This window comes from Hetaerina americana, unplaced genomic scaffold (assembly GCF_022747635.1).
Source record: "Hetaerina americana unplaced genomic scaffold, ioHetAmer1.1.p SCAF_1, whole genome shotgun sequence".
In the NCBI taxonomy this organism is placed as follows: domain Eukaryota; kingdom Metazoa; phylum Arthropoda; class Insecta; order Odonata; family Calopterygidae; genus Hetaerina; species Hetaerina americana.
Genome location: NW_027286069.1, coordinates 82,254,389 through 82,276,815, shown reverse-complemented (window position 1 = coordinate 82,276,815; position 22,427 = coordinate 82,254,389). Strand labels below are relative to the sequence as shown.

The 22,427-nt window shown below is 41.7% G+C and overlaps 1 protein-coding gene across 4 annotated transcripts in view; it reads right to left on the bottom strand.

The window, feature by feature from the left end:
• The window catches only part of pio (zona pellucida domain-containing protein piopio), a 233,877-nt gene that overhangs the window by 155,718 nt on the left and 55,732 nt on the right, over positions 1–22,427 (bottom strand). The gene's annotated exons all lie outside the window — the stretch shown is intronic.

Sequence of the window (22,427 nt, the reverse complement as noted above, 5' to 3'; positions counted from 1 at the left end):
TTTATATAGAGTCGAAGAAATTTGAAATAGGATTCAATTAACATGCAATACCTTTTAGGACCTATGTGGGTATGTGGCCAGGCGGAATGGCTCTTTACAATCTAACTAGGATAGGACTAGGGTAAGAATTGTCAAATGACTTCAAATATTTTGGTAAAAAGATGCGGTCTAATCGCGTTGGGTGATCTCCAAATAAATCAAAAGAATAGAAAGCTTTCTGGTTATTATGATTCAAGGGTCATATCGTTAAATTAACCCAAACAAATAAGTTTAGTTAATCGAATGAAATCAATCCAACTCCAATTGAAGTTACTTACAACTGTTTCTCATCTACACTGAATGCCATAGCTCAGCCAAAAGAGGGTAGCTAATACGTACTACGTCCAATGTCGTCTCGCTGGAACCAACACCTGTAAATGAAAACTGCAGAGCCGGCCATGGCAGTCAGCACGTTAGCGTGCCGACCTGGCAACCGAAAGATCGTGGGTTCGAATCCAATAGGTCACAGATCCTGCGTTTGTTCTAGAACTTACAGTGAGTCCCCCACCCCACAACAACCGATTTCACAGCGGCGATGGGCTAGAAGGGATTGTAAGACACCCACCTGCTCTCTTTCTAATAAAACGAGCGATTTCACTAAATATCTTGAGAAGATGCGAAGTTTGTCGACTTATACCTCCGCGTTCGATTTCTTGGAGTGATTGCCGAGTGAAAATGATTGAGAACCAATGCCGTTTAGGAAAACAGAGAACACTGGCATCATGAATATATCTGTATATAATTCACAGGGAGTCACGAGTATGAAACGAATTCTTTTATGGAACGCCACCGTCAGGATAGAAAACCGGGAGCGGGACCAACGGTAAGGATGACTTCTTGATTCATGAGTCCTGTTTCTGATGCTGGATGAATGGACATAGTCACGAAGGAACACAATACTATCCAAATCTTTCGTCATCGCCCACCGTGCACAGGATCCTACGTGGGGCCGGATACACACGGCACGCCCACCGCCGTGGAGGCGAAAGCCGAAAGAAGCAGTGTTTGAATTAGCGATTGAAAACTCAGGAGATACGACGGTAGGGGTGGATAAGTTAGTCGCGGGAAGAGGAATGGGCAGACGGCGGTGGGACAGTTGAGGGAAGGAAGGGGCCGGGAGTGCCGGGTGGGACGGACGGACTATAGCGCCTGGCCGCCCTCATGACGCGGCGGGCCTCCGATCGGGCGGTGGGGTTTATGGTGGCGGCCTGTGGGACGATATTAATGGAGGCTCGGGCGCCATTGCAAAATGGTTGCGAGAGGTGAAAGTGGGACGCACTCTCACACACACATACACATCACCAACTCATACATACATACGCAAGATAGAAGTCACCTGCTCACACACACGCTCCATGATATCGCCTGAACGACGCACTAGTAACGCGTTCAGGTCTCCTGGCTCTCTTGGAAGAGGAAAGCACGGGGTACTTAACACAAATGTATATTTTCTCTTTTTATCTCACAGATGGTATCCTCGAAGCTACATAACGATTCTCCCACTTTATAAATATTATCAAATGCTAAATTCAGGTTAAAAGTTCCTCTGACATTTGAGGAAATAATACATTTTTTTAAATGACGAATTTTATGTTTGGGCTAAGGTACTCTTCTAAACAGGTTTCGAAGACTCGTGAGACTGTTTCTTGCGTTTCTAAAAGAAAGTGATTTAAAGAACATCGATCTATTATAATATATTCATGTATAATATAATAATTAAAATTTATATTCATATCGTGGAGCTCTCTGGAAGCACAGCGATTGTCTGATTTTTATTGATGCTAACACCATTTCTGTGCAAAACTTCAACTGTAATGAATGTGTCGTTCAGTATTTCGGAATTATAAGGAGGATTATTATTTTCAAATTGTGGCCTAATTGGATGGATCTATGCTAGCATTACACGCTTTGTTTTAAGGGTAATTGGTAGCTATCCCACATCAACACCAGCTGCACACAGAGGTTCATAATGAACCTTTTTCATTACTTAATTAGTCATCACGATCGTTATCCACAATGAAGGATGAGTTCATACCACCATACAATTCTACTTATTCACTAGAGTATTATATGACGATTAAACAATACTCCATAGGGAGATTCTAAGACTGGGAATTTGGGTTAGCGGACGGGACGTACGGACTCTGTCCATTAGTCTATTAAGGTCGACCTAATCACGCAACAGGAATGAAATAATGAGCGACATGCGAAAAACTGCAGTGCTCCATCCAGAATGGACAATTCCACGATTTATTTTTCCTGTAAAGGCAGTCATCTCATTTTCGTCAGCCTGGTAATACCTTAAAAATATCTATTTGAACCCGAGTCTAGTCTTTATTCCTGATTAAAATAACCTCAATGTTATTTCAGTATCGCAATAAGTAAATTAAAATTTAACCTTGACTAAGTTCAATGATGGCTGCATTGCGAAACACAAGTACGAGTCGACTTTCATTACCTCCTCTAACCACCTGCACTCCTTTTTGCGATTATGCCGTAATTATACGCGATAATTACCCATTATCTTATGAGGAAAACCTATGCTGTTTTTGTATTTCGTCTTATTTTAAATGACAATTGTTCGCGAGCTCAATCATTTTAAGTCCTATTAAATGGCATCATGAGTTTTCTAAGTTTATATAGCTTTACTTTCACTCATATTCCTTGAATGCACTTAAATTTGTCATTGTGAGCAAAACGTAATTTAAGGATTCAAGGAAAACCTAATGAGCATTAGTGCATGTTAAATTAAATAGTACAGATGTGTCATGCCTGACAGACTAGGTGACTGAACTGGTTAACAAAACCAGAATATTGCCTAGGAAATTAATCAAGATTTTTGGCCTGTTATATATGCTAATCAAAAGGAGGGAGCAGTAGCAGATATTATGATGAATTAACAGCGGTAACATAACACATAAGCGAATGCTAATGCTAACGAATAAATTATGGATACAACAGTAAAAATTATAAATAGAATGATACAGGCTCATCCCAAACAAAACAATTTTCCTGACAATTATGACGAAACAACAAATTTTCAACTTTTACAATAAAAATGAGATTCGCGCCTTAAAAATTAAAATTTGAAATTGAAGATAAATATAATTTTAAAACATTTTTAAGGAGAAATTTATTAATTTTAAGTCTAACGATTAAGGTAGGTTTTAAACAGACAGACTGACCACCGCCACATTGCTTCGCCCGCTCTAGTAAGACAATTTGACATCAGTCACCAAAATATATTTTTATTCAATTCCCAATTCATTCCACCTCGCTCCGTCCTGTCCTTTCCCTATTCTGACCTCGCTTGCTAAATTCTCTCCAGTATTAGTCTTCAACATTCCTTCGCAATCAAAAGGCTCTGCATTCACCTTTCCTGCTTCTTTTGGATTTCTACCAATAATTCTCTAATCTCCCCCATCACACCTGTTAATTCGTTTTTTTTCCTTTCCGTTCATTTTATCGTTTTCATATTCTCCATGCTCACGCCTCCAAAGCCCCCAACCTACGCCTATCATCTTACTACAACGGCCATGTTTCGACGCGGTACAAAACCATGCTCAATATTCAAGTTGTCACAAATCTTTTCCATTCAACTCCATCCTCCTGGTGAAAACTTTCCTGCCTAGCGCAATACTACTTGTGTCTATACTACTTTGACCATCTAGGTCCGGAATACTTGCAGCATAGGTAAGCTTTTCCACCTACTGTAGTTCATACCGTCCTGTTTTAATATTTCACATAACCATCGTCTTCCTTGAAAACCTCATTGGCTTTATTTTGTTTATTCTCATCCCATACTTATCACAATAATATTCTAATCCGCTCAGAAACGGTTGAAATCCCTTGGCTGACTAGATAATAAAACATTGATCATCCGCAAACCCAACTGCTTTTTTGCTTGCCACACCTGCTTTCATTCCTGTCGCCAATTCTTCCCATACCTATTTTACCAATTATTCTGCATGCATATTGATATGACGGGTGATCAGGTTCAGCTTTGTCTCACTCCGAAAAATAATACTGTAGCAATAACAGGCATGCAACTGACAATCACCAATTAATTATCTAAAGATAGTAAAACAGCATTGGAAGACAAGCGTTGAAGTCACTCCTCGTGTCCCATGTTATTGCTCCTGTATTTCATTTCAATTTCTCCATTTCCCAATGGAAAAAATGTTTTAGTGCGCATATGTTCGACCATAGAAAATATATCGCCGAATCATTTACATATCCGGTGGATATGACCAAATATCTGTAGTAGAAAGATTCCAAAAAGCAAGGCACAGTTTACGAATTATTTCGACCAATCCCCTTTTCCTCAGTAACAAAAATGCGAACGCCCGAGAGATCTCATTTAGAATTTATTCCAAATCTAATGATTGGATAAAGTTAGGTTTCATATGAGTATTTAAACGAATTTCTTATCCAAGGCAAATACCAAGAGATTATAAAAATCGATTATAATTATTTATTAAAGTATAACCATTACAGTTATCCTTTTCAACCTCATCATTACTTTGAAGCCTCAAGGCAATTCTCCACGTAATCAAACAATTTTAACAGTATTATGTTTGATACCATTCGATCCTTAAATATAAAACCAGCAGTTATGATTTCAAGACACGGGTAATAATCAATACATCGAAACGAAAATACGAATACTCGTATGATAAATACCCACAGAATCCAGTCTTAGGGGGTGACCTCTCGTGGACCACAAACCAAACCTCGGTATTTAATGCGAGCTTTTAATAGACCGACGTAGGTGCCAACCCCGTGCTCTCAAACTCCTTCGGCGGAGGCCATGTGTGAGAGCGCGTACCCGGCAGGATTCCATCGTTCCAGATGCGTGTCGAGCGACTTTTTTTCTCGCAGGCTGGACACTCTTTGTCGGAGGGAAAAGGCGGGGGAGAGGCTGGCTCCGGGGGGCCCAAAATTGGATCGCTCCTTCCCCTGGAGGAAGAGGATGCGAAGAGAGGGAGGAAGAGGAGAGAAATCATTCCAAGAGAGGCTGGTTCACACGCGTGAGAATCAGCGTGCCTCGATGCCCTGGGAACGAGGAGATGTTGAGGGAAAAGTGCTCCGCCTCGGAAAATGGAGACGGGGGACACTGATAACTGTTCTCCGGGGGTCTTTATTGGAACGAGCAAAAACAGTTCATTTCGCGCCACGCGACCTTGGGGAGAAACACCTCGAATGCGCTTCAAGCATAAAGATATTATTAATGTGAAGTCGGGTGCGCCATGAATTTGCCAATCGAATCATCTACGGCCATAGAATTAATTGAACTCTGGTTTTTAAAATTAAGTACACGGGGTGATGAAATCGCAAATAAATATGTGACCTTTCGACCTCTTAGTTGTCAATGAAGATTATACACGAAGAATGAAATGAATCTATTGGCATTGCGATTTTCAAACAGACACCAGATATCCCGGTGAAATTAAAACTGGCTATGTAGTACTGATTGGCACCAGAATAGTTTTCATTCATTTTTTGATTACCTTTACCAATTACTACTAATAAACTTACGTGGCAATTTTTAAACTATTTTAAGTATCAGCATTTCTAATAATACCTTAATGAGACGGCTTCTAGGAAGAACAGGATGGAGGAAGAAGTATACATTTTTAGGCCGCGGTAAATCATAGCTCACACAATTTCCAAAATCACATTATATCGAACAATATCAATCAGAATAGTTGGCTGCAATAATAATTGTGCCCATAGAGATAAGTAAGTAAGATAATTAAGGCCAAAGTAACTTCGATTCTCAATCGCTATGTAGGAAATCAAGATCTTAATATAATGGAAGTAGATACAAAAATATTCCATAAAATTATAAACTGTTTCTTTCATACCCGAGTTTGTAACGAATTCCTTTATCGTGTTTCGTCATTGAAACCGAGGAAGAAAGGATTTTTCCTTTAGCAACAGTCGGTAACAAAATGCTATTAAATCTATAAAGAAAAACTATAATGCTATATTGAAAGGTAGAAAAAACCATCAATTTATATGGTTAAATTATTTAAAAATATTATAATTCTAGTTATCGCCACAGTATCGACCGATTCATTTTTAAAACTACACACACAAAGCAGCGCAATGTGTGAATAGTCGAAGCCGTGGCTAAACCCATTCATATATTTTCAAGTGTTCTCTTAGTTCTCTCCTATATTCTCAAGTCTCTTAGTGGAATACCAAAAATATAACTCCGTGACTTGGGCGTAACGTAAAAGATATTAGCGCCCTTGAAATGTTCCTGATAGTAGGTTCACCTCGAAATTTTAAACACCATAAATAAGAAACCGAATAGAGGACTAACTTCAGAGAGTTTTATTTGCCGGCCCGACGCAACTTCTCACGAATCGTTCAGATCTTTATTTAGAGCGCACCTTTAAGGTTTCGGTTCCTTGCAGTGCATTAATTCATTGGGTTATCCGGTAAAATGTTGGCGCTAAGGTTCTAAAGTTACGTTTTCTTCGGAAAATCCTGAGAACCATCACGCCACTGGACGTGAACGGAGCGGAAAAATATCTCCTGACAGTAATGCATCATTCGTGGTGGGAAAAAAAGCATTCGATATTAAAGACTCCGTAAAGATAAGACGATGAGTTACTACGGCTTATCTACAGTGACAAGCTGGCGGTGGCTTCGAAAAGCCCAAAGCTAAAGCTTACTTCCACCACACAACCCTCTCTTGGTTACCTGAATAGACCCCTTCCGAGACACCACGAGACTCCGCAGACCCTCACAGAGTCCACGGAGCTTAGAATTGAAGAAAATCGGTTACCGCCCACGGTGAGATCATGAGACAGCCCATTCATGACGGCTGAGGGTTTCTCCAAGGGGACGCTCCCCTTTGCCCTCAGAAAACCAACCGAAAGGGAGAGTGACTCTTTTCCCAACTGTGAGAAGTCAAATTGGGGGGGCATAAAAAAAAAGGCTGCCTGGTTCAATTGGGACCACAACGCCGGAAATTTGCCATAGCTATGAGACAAAAACGAATAAAATAATACCACGATAAACTTGATTCCAAAAGGAACATAACAGATCACAGGAATAACTCTGAGCCTAGAAATGATGTTCACTTACTCGCCCTAAAATAAGATTCAATGGAAGTCGGAAGGGAAAAAGGGGAATTTGTTCTGCGTCCCGTTTATTGCCCTGGCTACCTGAAGCAACCCTCAAAAGACGATGAATTTGTCAAATTACCTAGGTAACTCGTGTTAAAACGTCGAAACGGACTCGAGAAATTTCACGGGTTTTTTAAGAGGGGTACAGGAACGTTTTTTTACGCCAAGAGTCAGGAAAAGCACTATAGATACCATTAAGTTTTAACAGCAGCGAATAACAATACGAAAATCGGGGTCGAGTAAGCCGCATGAAATTGCCCTCTTTCTTATTGCCTTCTTCTACCTTAAAAGCACTTCGTCAGCTGTTTACGGGATATTCTCACAAAAACGGTCACCCATACCATAAAAAAACAAGCATGGAACTTTCCCATCACCAACAAAAACCAAATTAAAATCAGCACATGTTTATATTTCCCCTCTCAACTATATTTCTTAGCCATTTTCCCCGTGACTTATAACCATACACCGGTGCATTGGAAATGTCTTCATCGAGCACCAAAATGCAGCCCGAATCCGATGATTTTTCGTTCAAATATACGACCTCCGGATTCATGTTGAGCTATATTTATGAAACATAAAAATCGAAAAAATCAACCTCTCCCTGACTGAAATATTTTTATGACTCTTTTCACATCCCACGCCCCAAAGTTAAGAAAAAAACGGGCCATGCACGCACCCCGTCAATATGTATCCCTGGCCAGGACCCTTCCATCTGAAGTGGGGAAAACAACACGGGCGGCAATCCAGAGGGTGGCCCGGGCGGCGAACGAAGAAAATGAGAATGAGAGGAAGAGAGAGAAAAAAAAGCTCCCCAAGTCCTCATTTACGGTCTTAACTTACGACAGCGAGTTCCCTTCGAGTCCCTCCTGTCATAACTTTAATAAACCTTTTTTTCTCCAATCGGCGGCTTCGTGCGGCGTCCCTTTAGCCGGGGAAACGCTTCGCGCGTCGGGCCGATTGTTAAAAATAAATTCTCTCCCCTAGATTTCCCTCCACACGCCCACCCTACACTTCCAAAACACCATGGCCACCTTCCTCCCCACACGCCCCCTGACGTCCACGCCTCTCCCACCACGTCCATCATCCGTCCATCCGACTGAACCACAACTCTCGCATAAGAAGTTTCCAGGTCAACCTAAACGTTCATCCCCTTCGCCTTGTTTCTCCGAGTCGGTTTTTAAGGGACCCCCTCAGCCAAGGGCCCGAGTCAGACGGACCCTAAAGCTCTCGTACTTCCCCCACCCACTCGTTTCCATTCCACGACCACCCCACACCGTATCCCCTCAACAGAACCATCCCTCTAGAGAGCCGGAGCGATAGGGCGGGAGCCCGCAGGCGAACCAAGGACCTTCTTCCGTTGAAGGAGAAGCACTCTTACTTTTCACTCACCCCCACCCCTTCGCCTGCTCCACGGGAAACAGACCAGAGACCGCCGGGGGTGCGGGAAGGGGAGGAAGGAGGAGGCAGGTGGGAGAAAATTCAGTTGGGAGGGAGGGTCCGCTTGGGCCTTCTTCTCGTGGCCCGCCGAATGAGAACGTGGCCGACAAAGGCAGGGGCAGAGAGGGGCCGCCATAAGGCGGGAAGGGTTGTTTTTCTCCCCTCAACCGGAAGGAAACCACGTGGGGAAATGAGTGGAAGAGTTGGTCGACCAACACAACCCACCCACCGCCGTTTCTCGATTATTGTCGGCGTAGAAGTGTTAAGTCCCGGAAGAAAAGCTTACAGCACCTAATACAAAAAAAGTGAGTTGAAACGGGAGAACCCTTTCTCTTGCCACTAATAGACACAACAAAGTGTTCTTATGGGTCCTCGTAAATGAGTTTTTCTTTCTAGAGTCAATATTCGTGGTATAGGGTCATTTAACCTGCATGGGAATTTCCGCGGTTCCCTAATGACAAGCTCTTTTACAACAGTGTAAGTTTTGAATGTCATCGTTGAACAAAAAAGGAGAGCACGGGGGAAGGGGGGGAAAGGATTAGCAACACTGACGCACGAGAAATCTTCAAGAAAATTAGAGAACCAGGAGCTTATGAAATCAGTAACGACTTTTAGGAATTTAGGTTGACTGGGACTGTCCTGGGACTTAAAAGTGTCGAAGGGAATAAGCTCATTGTATCAATATCACATTTTCAAATAAGAAATCAACTTCTTACAAATGTTCATGAATAAAAACAAAAAAATGTGCGATGTTTTTAAGGTGAATTCATTGGCAAAAGAAAATTATATGGTCGACTTTTCTTGAACACCGACAGTTCATGTTCTTCCCCAATTACGTTAGGAGCAATAATAAAATGGACGGAAAAGAAGTTCAATTCGAGCGGAAACCGATTCAACGAAGAGTTATTGCTTCAGACCAACGTTTACGCCCACTCACCGAGCGATGTATATCTCCTGAGGGGCACAAACCCATTGATTGCTTTTATGAGAAATTGGGTCGTCGAGGTTGATGAATATGGACCAATTGAGATTCAAACTTGGGTTCTTAGAATTTAAGATGAACTAATGGGACGTTTCTTTTCCTCGGTGACCTCATGCAATGCACGGCTCATCCATTTATTTTGGTAAAGCGGTATTGAAATTCTCCGCAGATAGCAACCATGAAAATGCCATACACTCAATTATGATTTCCCTGGCCTCCTATCAAATTCGTGTCGTGTCTATGACGAAAAGGCATTACGCTTTTATTATTTTTTTATACGCTTGTGCATGAGTATTGGAAACAAATACACTCGGTCAAACTACGATAAACCGATATGAAAGGACTGCATTTGTGTTCCTATAAGCAACAAATGGATTGGAAGACTGTCGAGGAGAAATACTTACCCATTGGGCAGTAGCATTGGAATAAAGATTGCCTTCTCTCCTGTTGTGCTCACAAATATTTTTACGAGTCACCAAGATAAAAAACTTATGCACCAATTAAATATGCGTTACACATCAACTAAGATTGTGTTCAACCACATAGGTTAGTGATGGGGACCTCATGAATTTTCGGAGAATTGGTGTAGTCTGGATGAGAGAAATAAAATGAAAAAAAGATAGGAAGGAAATGGAAATGAAGAATAAACAAAAAAATTTTAAAGGGCGAAGTTAAAACAGCATATTGAGTCTCAACGGAATTAAGGGGCACTAAAACAAACGCCACACGTCAAATTTAGACACGTAAGACAAAAACATTCAACCTTTCAGTATCCTAACATTTTTATTGAAATTGAATTAAAATTTGAGTCTCCTCATGACACTCATATTGACTGTTATAGATTTTTTTCCATCAAAATGTTTCTCAAAAGATAACAACCAGGCTAAGTAAAGGTAAGCTAGAGAGAGAGAGTATTTTTTGCTTGGCTTCACGTAAGTTCAAAGTATTTCTACAAAGAGGCGTGTTCCCTGCAAGACTACATTGCGAAATCGGCCCAATAAAAATTCCGGTTGATTGTTCGTGCGACTTATAAAATATTCAACTTTCGTGAAAGCACTCACCTTTAACACGATAATCGACCGTGGGTAGCATTGTGACGTTCTCGATGATTCATAAACAACTCTTACCCGCCAAACAACCGGTGTAGGTGTGAAATAATTTAACGCGCTTGCTCTGGTTGCCAAGGGGTTAAAAATCATTTGTTCTCGATTTTACTGCGTTGCGAATGTGGGGCGACTCTCAGCATGCAGCAACTGCATGCTTATCAACTTTTTTGTACTTATCGTTTTGAAAAACACTTGCGAAATTTAAAATGGTTCCATGATCCCCGTCCGATTTCGTAACCATTGGAAAAGGTACATTTTTCCGAATGCAATTTGAATGTGCATATTATTTACTAGAGGATACAGCAGTCACCAACTCGTAATAGGAGTCAAATATGGGCAGTAATTGTGTATACCCTTAGAAAATTCATATTGTAACAATTAATAGTTATTTTTGGTGGTCCTCAAGGCATAGGGATCGAAGGCAATATTTGGATTAGTGTTCTTCTCAAGGTACCACGGAAGGGCCGGAATACTGCTGAAGAAGCTATCATAATAGGGAAAAAACCCAGGGCTATCCACATGAGAAGGCGCAGCAACTCTAGCCTTTTTAAATCCAGACGGAATCATTTACAAAGCAGGCACAAGCAGTGAACAGAGTGAAAGTGGACCGCCCACCTAAATTTAATGATACCATGCGCATATGGGATGAGCTTTTCCCTTTCACTTTCCAAATTAACATTGAAGTGGGTGCCTGCAACGCGGCAAATGAAGTGTTGATTACTAATTACGGGAAAAATGAGAAAAATAAGTCAATAGCTTCGGGCTCTCCAGGGCATTCTTACGTTTGTTGCGACTATAATATAAAGGGAAACGACGTATTTACAGCAGGAAATAAATTTCAAATATGTCTCTGTTGCCTAACTAGCGCCGTCGATAATTTTTAATTGGTATCTATGGAACCAAATCTTTGGAATCGGATAATGTAACATTTCCCCGATAAGAGAATACTTGTAAGAAGATTTCAATGTAATACCTTCCTAAACCACACATATATCTCCAAACTACCGAAAAACATTTGTATTTCCTTCTCCAAAGCCTTTCCAAGTAAATGCATATTCAATCTCAAATAGCGCCCCTTACATGGTTACCTGCAAACTCTGGATTACATAGTGGAATCTTGCAATTCCGAGGCATAATCTCGACTATCTAACCATCTTAAATATATTTATACACCTACAGAAGTCGACAGTAGTCTTAACTAAATATTAGGGTTCATAAATGGAAATGGCAAATTATGGTGTTATCCATTGGGGACAAGGGAAAAAGCGCAATCAAGGGGGGTAGAGGTGACTGACGCCCAAGTAATAGCATCCCGTTTTCCAAAAAATGTGCGCCGACGTCTCTTGGACTGAGAAAAAATCTGAGTCAGGTGTTGGGGGGAGGCCTGGGACGCACTGTGAATGAAATAAAGCAATGCTGGCGCACTCATCGGGGAGGACAGTGCCAAACAGGATGCAGAACCCGGAGGTTTTGCCCAAAATTGAGCGACCATATCCAAAATACAGGGTTGCACGTAGGGACCATTTCCATTGCGACAGTTGCGGTATATAGTACATCACGAATCCCCAGGCACGGCACACACACGATGGGGAGTCGGGGGAAGACAGTCGCGACGGAGGGTCGCCCACCTTCCGTCTCCTTCCTTCGGTGTGAAAACTCATTACGCTCTCGACTCGAAAGGGTTTCAAGGTGCCCTTCGCCGCCGACGGGAAGAATATTGTCAGATTACCTCCGGAGGATCTTCCAGACGACCCCTGTCTCCCGACAAGGTGCGAGGAGGACTTCTAAGGGGAAGAGTGAAGAGAGAATAAAGGGGAGAGGTAATAAGGAGGAATGCTTGGAGGAGGCGCGGGTCAGAGGCGGGGAGGATGCGTCGGCTGGAGAAAGGGCCTTCCCGTTGACGTGTGACCTCGGGACGGGATGAGACGGCGCGAGGGACGCGGCTAGTGGGGAGAGGGTAGACGGGAGGGGAGAAGGATGAATGCCAGTGGAGGGAGGCAGAGGAGAAGGATGAGGGGAGCGTCTGCTGCCTGGAACGAGGAGGGGGTGCAGTGGAAAGGGATGAGGGGGGATTCACGACTCAAAGCAAGAAAACGTAGGCGTCTGTCGACGAGCACTTTTTACCCATATTCAAGTGAATGGTAACTGAAGTATTCCACGAAATCCAAAGGTAAACTTATAAACGAGACTACATGAATTTTTTTAAATTCTGAGTATATGTACTCAGAAGTCAGAAGTATTAGTACGAAATTATAGTGAAATTATAACATTTTTTAATCCTCATATTTTGTAATGATTAGTAAAGATTTTCAAGGGCACAATTAGGCTCTATTGTGATTACATATAGCATCTTAAAATGCACGCTGCGTGCATTTATGAACAGATAGCTACAATATGCCAAAAAATGGGCTGTGAAATCAATATTTTCTTATTATTTGCGGTTGTTTCATTTGATCATAGCCCTCGTTTCGCCGACGTTATGATTCAACATCCAAGATTAAAACTATTGCAACTTAATGATACGACAAAAAGGTCATATGAGATAATTCGTTGAAAATATGGAAGAAAGATCTAAAAAGAGCCCATGAGAGCTCAAAAAAACCTGCTTCGACAAAAAAGTTACATGCTAGTACTTTTTCAGAAATTTCCTATTAAAGTGATCCTCAACAGGAACCATATTTAAGGTCATACTTTCTCCGTGCAGTTCGGGGGAGAGTAAATAACACCTAAATCACCGGACCAAACTGATTTAATTCTCGCACAGGCAAAGCTTACGTTTGTTATGGCATCAAAAAAGTTTGGACCGAGGATGGAGGAAACTATTTTCACGAGGCCGTAGAAAAGAAGGGAACGTGAAGGTCCGAAAATGAGAAGCGTAACAGAACGTGTACGGCACGCAGTACGTGAGCCGAAAATCGAAAGTAGCGCGGCTGGAATGGGGTCAGAGACGGCCGGGGGAGGCAGAGAGGAGGGGGAGCGAGAGGAGACCCAGGAGACAGGGAAGGGGGGAGGCGTGGGCCGGAGGAAAGCAAAACCGCGGCGAAGGAGGGCCCCACGAAATTCGGGGAGGATCGGTGACGCCCCCTCGACAGCCCGAAAAGATCATGAGGACCAGGGGAGGGGACTAAGAAGGGCGCGCATCTCCGGCGGCGCGGCCCCCCGTGCCTCCGCCCTCCAGGCACAGGTGTTTCGGGGCGGGGGTCCTGGAGGGCGCGTGCTGCCATGGAGATGGTTCAACTTCACCGAACGAAGGACCTACTACCTCTTCGACGACCGTTCTCGACCTCACTCTCTTACCGAAAAGGGAGACTTTTCGAGGAACTTAAACGGTGGATATATTACAAAGGAGAAACCGTTCATTAGTTTCGACTGCCATTGGTTTGACGCGAGTTTGACTTCCGATGGTGTGCCTTCGGAGAACTCAAGAGGGGTATGGCTCCTTCTCGCAAGAAGAATGGGGAGATGGGTGTCAAAGTGAGCGGGTAGTGATCGATGAGTAAGGCTTGGGGGATCCTTACACCCTGGCCTGCAATCCCTTGTGTTTTGGATGTGGGAGGAAGCGCTGAGGCCTTGAAGGCAGCAGGTTGCGAGTTGAAATTAACACCTCGAGTGGGTTTTTTAAAGTCACTTTACACTAAGAATATTTAAATCGACCACCTTAACCCTAAGGAACTAAATGAGAACATCACCATAGCAATTATATTGAATAGCTGATTTTAACTGACGGAACAAAATTAAAGTTGCAACTGGAGAAATGACTAATTATTAAAAATTATTCATCCGATTAAGTATGAAGTCTAATAAGGGAAACAGAAAGGTAGCACGAACAGTTAGTTTTAACATGTCGCTCATTTGATAAATAGAAAATAAGAAGCAAAGCACCAGATAAGAAAAACATTTCCACCTACTTTGACATTACAACTTCAATCAGGCATTATTTACATGAATTTAGAGATGCGATGCATCACTTAATGATTTAAAAAATCTGCTTATGTGCTATGAGCGTAATGTAATATACATAAGTAAGTAAGTATCCCGGTCAAGGCGAATGATTTTCACACTCTAAAATTGTTGTGCGTAAGTAACCATTAATTAAATGAAACAGTTTCTGGCGTCACTTGGTGGAAATTCTTCATATTGAAATTAAATTTGAAACACTCCGCCTTTCCACATAAACCACTATTATTACTACCTAGGTTTCGTTATGGTATAACATCATCAGGTAACCTGATGATGTTATACCATAACGAAACCTAGGTAGTAATAAAAGTGGTTTATGTGGAAAGGCGAAGTATTTTAAATTTAATTTCAATAATCATTAATTAGTTGGAAGATTAGATACTTAAAAATTACAACTCATTTCACACTAATGTTATTTTCGCAATTTAATTTTATTTCGCAATTTATTTTAAATTTCGCAAGACTAATTTTTCCAACTTCACGACTCGTATTTAGGGGTTCAATTTAAAATTCTACTACACCCTATCTTTCGACATCCAAGGTGAAGACTTTTTTAGTCGGTATTTGCGAAATAATCCATCTTCCGAAGAGAGAAATATAATTAAAGCCACATCGAAAAAAGTACTGGAGATTAGTATTTATCTAGATAATTATGGTCGATAAAATCCAAATGTCAACTGCACTGAATACCCAGGCAGACAACAATTAATTTTTTTTAATACCTACAAGTATATAATCGAGATGCCACCATGAATATTAATAATATGTGGCGGAGCATTCTCTATAAATAACAGGCGCAGTATGGAAGTCATTGGCATTTATTATTGTCTCTCACCCTCTCAGCCCAAGAATAATAGGAACGAAAGAAAGGCCTTGGATAGGTGCGTCTTGGCCTCTTAATACATCAATAAGTGTCGCCAAGCATTCAAGAAGATGGGAAGGCAGGGAAAAACCCTCCTTAATGGGACAGCGCCCTTTCGGGAATCGCGTGATTCACTCAACGCAATGCGGGCTGTTGAGCAGCGCCCGTTGTCAAAGCCTTGAAGATCCTAAATGAGAGTGCGATGACGCTCTTGACACGATGCTAAACAGAAAAAAATTAATGCCCTAAAATTTGAGAAATTCCTTACGACACGAAAAGACACTGTCTCGAACTCAAGCATATATAGGTGTGGCGTCTTATTTTGAAGAATGAAGCAACTTGCAGCAAAAAGGTTTTCTGTCTGGGTTTAAAGGTCTCATTTCCATAAATAAGCATTAGAAACGAGCGCCTTCTTGGAATTAAGGAACTATGCCTCATCTCTTGCACAATTCTTATTTTCCTTTGTTAAATTGATCTACGGTTAAAATCTTGATGCGATACGCTCGTAATCAAAGCACTTACCAACTTCCCGAGTTTTATTTCTAAAACTATTATGTGATCGAAAGTCTGATGTCGGTTTATAGCAGCCTGCCACTTCCGGCACTACTTATGTCGTTGATTGCGGACATTAAATTCAGGTCTATTGTTTCTTTATTAATTCCAATATACTCATAATTACAACATAAAAACTTCAATTTACTGATTACTTTTCATTCTCTAATCCATATAAAAACAATATTTTAAATAATTTACGGTGGTAGAATTATTTCCGTCATTAATATCGACAGTTAGCCAATATTTAATCATTACGAGTAGGGAATAAGCCGTCACCACATTTGGAATCAAAATTCACCTCCGCAACCTCTTGGATAAGGATTCAATTTTGGGAGTGTGCTAAGAGCCATACATTGCAATTGTCAGATGACTAAAACAATGGCCACAAACTAAGCAAAGGAAGTTGGGAGAGAAAGAAGGCGAGAGAAAGGTAAAATACTACCTTGATCAAAAATTTCCCGGAATTTATTCAGAAAATTAAAAATACAAGTTTATTCATCTAAATCTATATTGTCCCCTTCAAAGTAATCCCCATCGACTGCAACACACTTATGCCAGCGCTTGATCCAATCCTCGAAACATTTTTTATATTCGGTTTTCGGTATGTCCATCAGTGCTTCCTGCGATTTTTCCATTACTTCCTCTCGGCTGCTAAAACGCGTTCCCCGTAATGGTTTTTTAACTCGATTGAACAGAAAGAAGTCACAGGGAGCCAAATCAGGTGAATTCGGTGGCTGTTGGATGGTATTTGTTGCATTTTTCGTCAAAAAATTACGAATAATGATAGCACTGTGCGACGGTGCGTTATCATGGTGCAAAATCCACGAGTTTTCTGCCCACATTTCTGGTCTCTTTCGGCGAATTGCTTCACGCAAACGTCTCATAACGCCCAAATAATACTCTTTGTTTACTGTCTGGTCTTCTGGCAAAAATTCATGATGCACTACACCGTTGTAATCCACGAAAACCGTCAGCATTGCCTTCTTTTTTGACTGAAAACGACGTGGTTTTTTTGGTCTCGGCTCATTTGGTGAACGCCATTCACTTGCCTGATGTCTGGATTGCGTGTCGTACTCATAAACCCACGTCTCGTCTCCAGTAATGATCCTTTTGATGAATGTGGGATCGGATTCAGCCTCGCAAATCATGTCTTTTGCGACGTCAACACGGTCTCTTTTTTGCATGAAATTGAGGTCTTTTGGCACCAACTTTGCTGCTACACGACGGAAACCCAAATCATTAACCACAATGTCTTGGGCGGATCCATAGGCAATGTTCAAGTCCTCCGCTATTTCTCTGATGGTTAATTTGCGGTTATTGACCAACATTTCTTTTACTTTATCAATTTTTTCACCGACTTTCGATGTCGATGGTCTGCCACTGCGTTCATCATCTTCGATTGACTCACGACCACTTCTGAACCGCTCGTGCCACTGGTAAACGACCGTTTTTTTTAGAGAATCGTTGCCGAAACACTTTTCCAACATTTCCAACGTCCGTGCGCCACTAAATCCGTTTTTTACGCAAAATTTAATACAAGTTCGTTGTTGCAAATTTAAATCCATTTCTGCAATTGTAAAAAATCGCCAACACACACAGAGATAGATGTACTCTTGGCTACGTAACTTTTGCAAATGTCAAGTTATGACACTAAGATTTAAAGGGAATATCAACAACAGATGTACCAATTTAACAAAAAAACAGAACTCAAATCGGAACGATGGGAGCGCCACACGGTGGTTATTCCGGGAACTTTTTGATCAAGGTAGTATTTCGAAGTTCATGCTGCGCGTGATGGAGCAGCCTTTGCTCACCTGCCTCGCTCTTTCTACTGCTGACTACCCCCAGCCACTCTCTCTCTCTCTCTTTACCTGCCATCATCATAGGCCATCATCGAAAAAAGTGGGAAAACTTCATTTCTCTTATGAAATACCAGTCATTTTACAGCATTCAAAAATTAACTCTGGCGATTAACTTCGGAATTCACTCATTTCTTTCGGAAACTGCTACATGAATGAAATAAATAAGACCCTAATGAAAAAGTTAATTAATAAATATATATGTATGTATATTTATTTTATATTTATATATATTTAAACTATTTCATTTTCAAATATTATAATGGATCGACATAAACTGCTAAAAATTCAACGACTGAAATATTTCCACTACTGTCGGATTCGAAATGAAAGAACTTTCTCTCTCCATAAATACGAGGGTCATCCGGAAAGTAGTACCCGTTCGTGAAATAAAGACACAAAAGTAAATATTAACAAACATAAAAAATTTTATTTGAAAGAGGATACTTTAAACTACTTCTCAACATAATCTCCAAGCAAATTAAGGCATTAGTCATAACGTGTGACAAGTTTCTGTATTCCTGCTGCATAGTCCTTCACCGCCAGCTCATTGAGATACGCGAGGGACCCATCTTGCACAAATTTTTGCATAATGCAGATGGTGTTTAACAATTTCATGAACAATTGTTCGAGAAACATTGGGAAAATGCTCACAGATGTCATCAGTTGTGACGCGCCGATCGTTCCTCACGAATTCGTCAACTGAGCTCACCAGTTGGTCTGTAATGACAGACGGTCTCCCCGAACGCTCATCGTCGTGTGTGTTCCCCCTCCCCATGTTGAAGTTGCGACACCACCGCCGAACAGACGACTCGTCCATTACATTGTCTCCATACACCTCCTTTAATTGGCGATGAATATCACATGGGCGAACGTTTCTTGCATTGAGGAATTTAATCACTGCCCTCACTTCACAACTGGCGGCGTTCTCAATTTTTTTAAACATTGTAAACAATCACAGAAACAACACAGGCAATGCTAGCGTCACGCAACTTGGCTCAGAGAAGGCAGACAAGCCACTGAAGCTATCTGACCTCGTCCAGCGGCTACTCGCGTCGTCAGCACTTCATGCGGCACGAACGGGTACTACTTTCCGGATGACCCTCGTATATCGATACGTTCCAAAAATCGACATCACAGACATATTATAAACTGGAGTCGTGAAATTTCACGTACTCGTATAAAACATTTTTCAAAACAATGGCGGATTGAAAATTGCATAATATTTTTAAAGTACGAGTCGCAATTTTATTTGGATTTGTTTTGAATCCTCCGATTCACAACAAAAATTATATACTTCGATTGAACCTACGACATTTATATCGATGAAATTGCACCATGTTTTTACCTCAAACATGAAGATTGCAGAAACTGTACGCATGATACGAGTACTTTTCTTTTCGGCAAAGGTGACCAGGATAACACAATTTCATACCCCCCCGCTTTATAAACTTGAGTCCGACAGACGTATTTATCTAGTATCTATTTTTCTTGCGACAATACGACTGGCAGGGCAGGCGACGGAGGCGAAATCATAAATAGTCGAATCTGAAACGTTCTCCGAGGAGATTCACCTGAAGTAAACAATGAAATGGCGGCATACACAAACTGCAGCTCTTGGAAAAGAAAAAAAGATGTGTCATTCCCCCTCCGAGAGTTGTGTAACGCAGCAGACAACCTCGTTTGCCCACGTCTTCGCCCATTAAATTATTTAAATTGCGAAAACATCCTTGAGGAGCATATACGCACAAGATTCGATTCAACGGAATACGCACTGCTCAAACAATGGGACATAAGGGCGTAGGTATTAGAGAACTGTGTTCTTAATCATAACCGTTGCGAAATTATTGGTGTCTCAATATTATGGGCTGGAATCAATAATTTATAAACTTAAACACAAAAGCGTTTTTGACACATAATGATGCAAAGTTTGACTAAATATGACACATTTAATCTCAGATACAATGGTTTTCTATTCACTGCATGGAAGTTTTAATGCCAAACACAACCCCGAAAGCTTCGATAAGATTGTTTCCTGGATTGTTCTGGATTGGATGTGAGTGCAAATTAAGAGCATATTCAACCAGATAGAAACGAGAGCAGAGCCCTTTCTCTCTGTCACCACCTGCAAATGATTATGAGTCACACCAGTTAGTACGGAAAGACCGCAGGGAAAATGGAAAGTAAGACTTTGTTAGCATAGCCATAACAAACACCTTCCTTCTGCCACAATGTATTGATTATAGATATTTACTTATCCAATTTTGATGAAAAAATCATTACCTATGCTATGCACTTCTGCATTTACCTGAAAATTCACTTAATTTGCACCCGCGAGAATAAAGTCAACCCTTGTAAACTTATACGGTCAACTAAAGCGTCAAAAAGTTTCATTTTTACGTCTAAAAACGGAATTAATTGCATTTTATCATTTTAATTTATGAACAGGGATTTCACGTGTGCCTCAAGCAAATCAAATACATAAAGTACAGTAATCAATCCGAAGTTCGGTTTGTTAGGTGTCATCGGGTAGAGTCCACTCAATGCTAAGCCCAAAGGCGTGTGAAATTCACGCATCAGGGTAGAGGGGCAAGATCCTGTCCCTGTGCCAATTGTGGTTTCCCAGGAATGAATATATATATATATATATATATATATATTTGTGTGTGTATACGAGATATCGCATAAATATATCGTACGTATGACCTTTAACATGCTTAAATAATAACATTTAGAAGTCCAGTTCTAATTATTTTCAATCAGTTAAATTTAGACGTTGATCATCCAATTACTATAAAAATTAAGCTCTATAAAAAGCTTTGTGTAGCAAACCCTCTCCATAAAATCTAGTTTTTACTGATTCGTTGATGACTGAATGACATGGTGAGATCTCCGCAACTCCCCGGAACAAAAAGTGCATCGATTACGACCACTGCCAAGTTTCGAAAGCGCTGAATGCTATTAATTACCGGCGAACGATATGAGAAACTTTCAAATCACGATCATCGGCGAATAAATTATTAAAGGCACGCACCCACACACTCCAACGCTCGGACGGTATTTTTTGTAACCCTCCGGACAAACCAGAGCGCGCACGCGCAAAAAAGAAGCAGATCGCAGAACGAGTCTTTGGTCATCGTGCTCCTATTTGCACCATATTTCCAACATCCTCCGCGGCGTTCATAGGGTGTCCTTTCCCCTCTAAACCACCCCGCCCACCCGACTCGTCCCCCCTCCTCTGCCCCCTCCCCCGCCACATCCCTCTATACGGGACGCGAAGGGCGTCTCCCAGTCCTTGAGGAGAGTGATAGAATGAGCCACATCCAACGCCCCCTAGGCAACCCGAGTACCGTCTCCCCCAACTCCCGGTCCCCTTCTACCACGCACGACCCCCTCCCCCCATTTGTGTCCCGTACACATCAATCCGGCCGTGGAATACGACGTGAACCTCCCACGAGAGACGTGGAGGCGTACTTCGCACTCCGCCGCCGGCATCCAGAACTGCACAACGCCCCAACCCTCTTCCTCCGCAAGCGAAAAAATTGTCCAGGTTTTCTGCGACGTCTGACGTCACGGACTTACCCGCTATACTTCGGCGAGAAATAAAATTTCACGAGGATAGGTGGGTGGGGTGGGATGGTTTGTTGGTGGAGGAAGGGGGATGACGAGGAGGTGGAGGGAGAGTCGGGGTGGAGGTCGTGGAGCCAGGCAAAAGTGGAACGGGAGGGAGGGGGAGGCATGGGCGCAGTCCATGTGGTAGAAGGGGAAAGGGGAAGGAAGGTTGCCCGTGTGTGGTATTGTTCTCGCCAGGCGAGTGAGAGGAAGGGGTAGATGGAGAAAATTGGAGACGGGTAGTGATTTACTCCTTCGGGATGCTGCGAGATTCGCGGTTGATCTTACGGTAAATCACCAATGACCCAACGGTACGTCACGTGCGGTTTAAGGTCATTTCGAGACTCTGGGATTGCACGGAAATGTTTGGCTGGTACGTTAGTAATGTCACTACGAAACGATCAAGTGCTGGGAGAATTATGGGAATGAAAACCTGCGGTCGGGGGGGTACTTGAATGTATCCCGGTTTACCAGAACACTTTGAACGCAGAGAAATGATTACCCATAGGGTGCCGATTTTATTTCAGAGACGTCCCTCGTATTAATTTCAAAATTAGGTTTACAAACCTGTACCAAACAAGGTTTCAATCATAATTTCTCTCTGGACGCATGATTTGATAAGAGTTTTTTGCATCTTTAAGATAATATTTTACAAAAAGAAGACTACGAGGAAAGAGCTCCTCTATGAGTGAATTGGACAGTAGGTTGACGCCATGAGGTGGCAAGCCCTTGCCCGTAGAATGAACGAAGTTTTTACCAGTAAATGGAGTATGCCCAAAATGAATGTACTTATTCATTAAACTTCAAAGATGATCATCGAGTTGGATGTTGAAAAAGATTGTTGATATCTACAGAGTGTAATGAGTATAATGA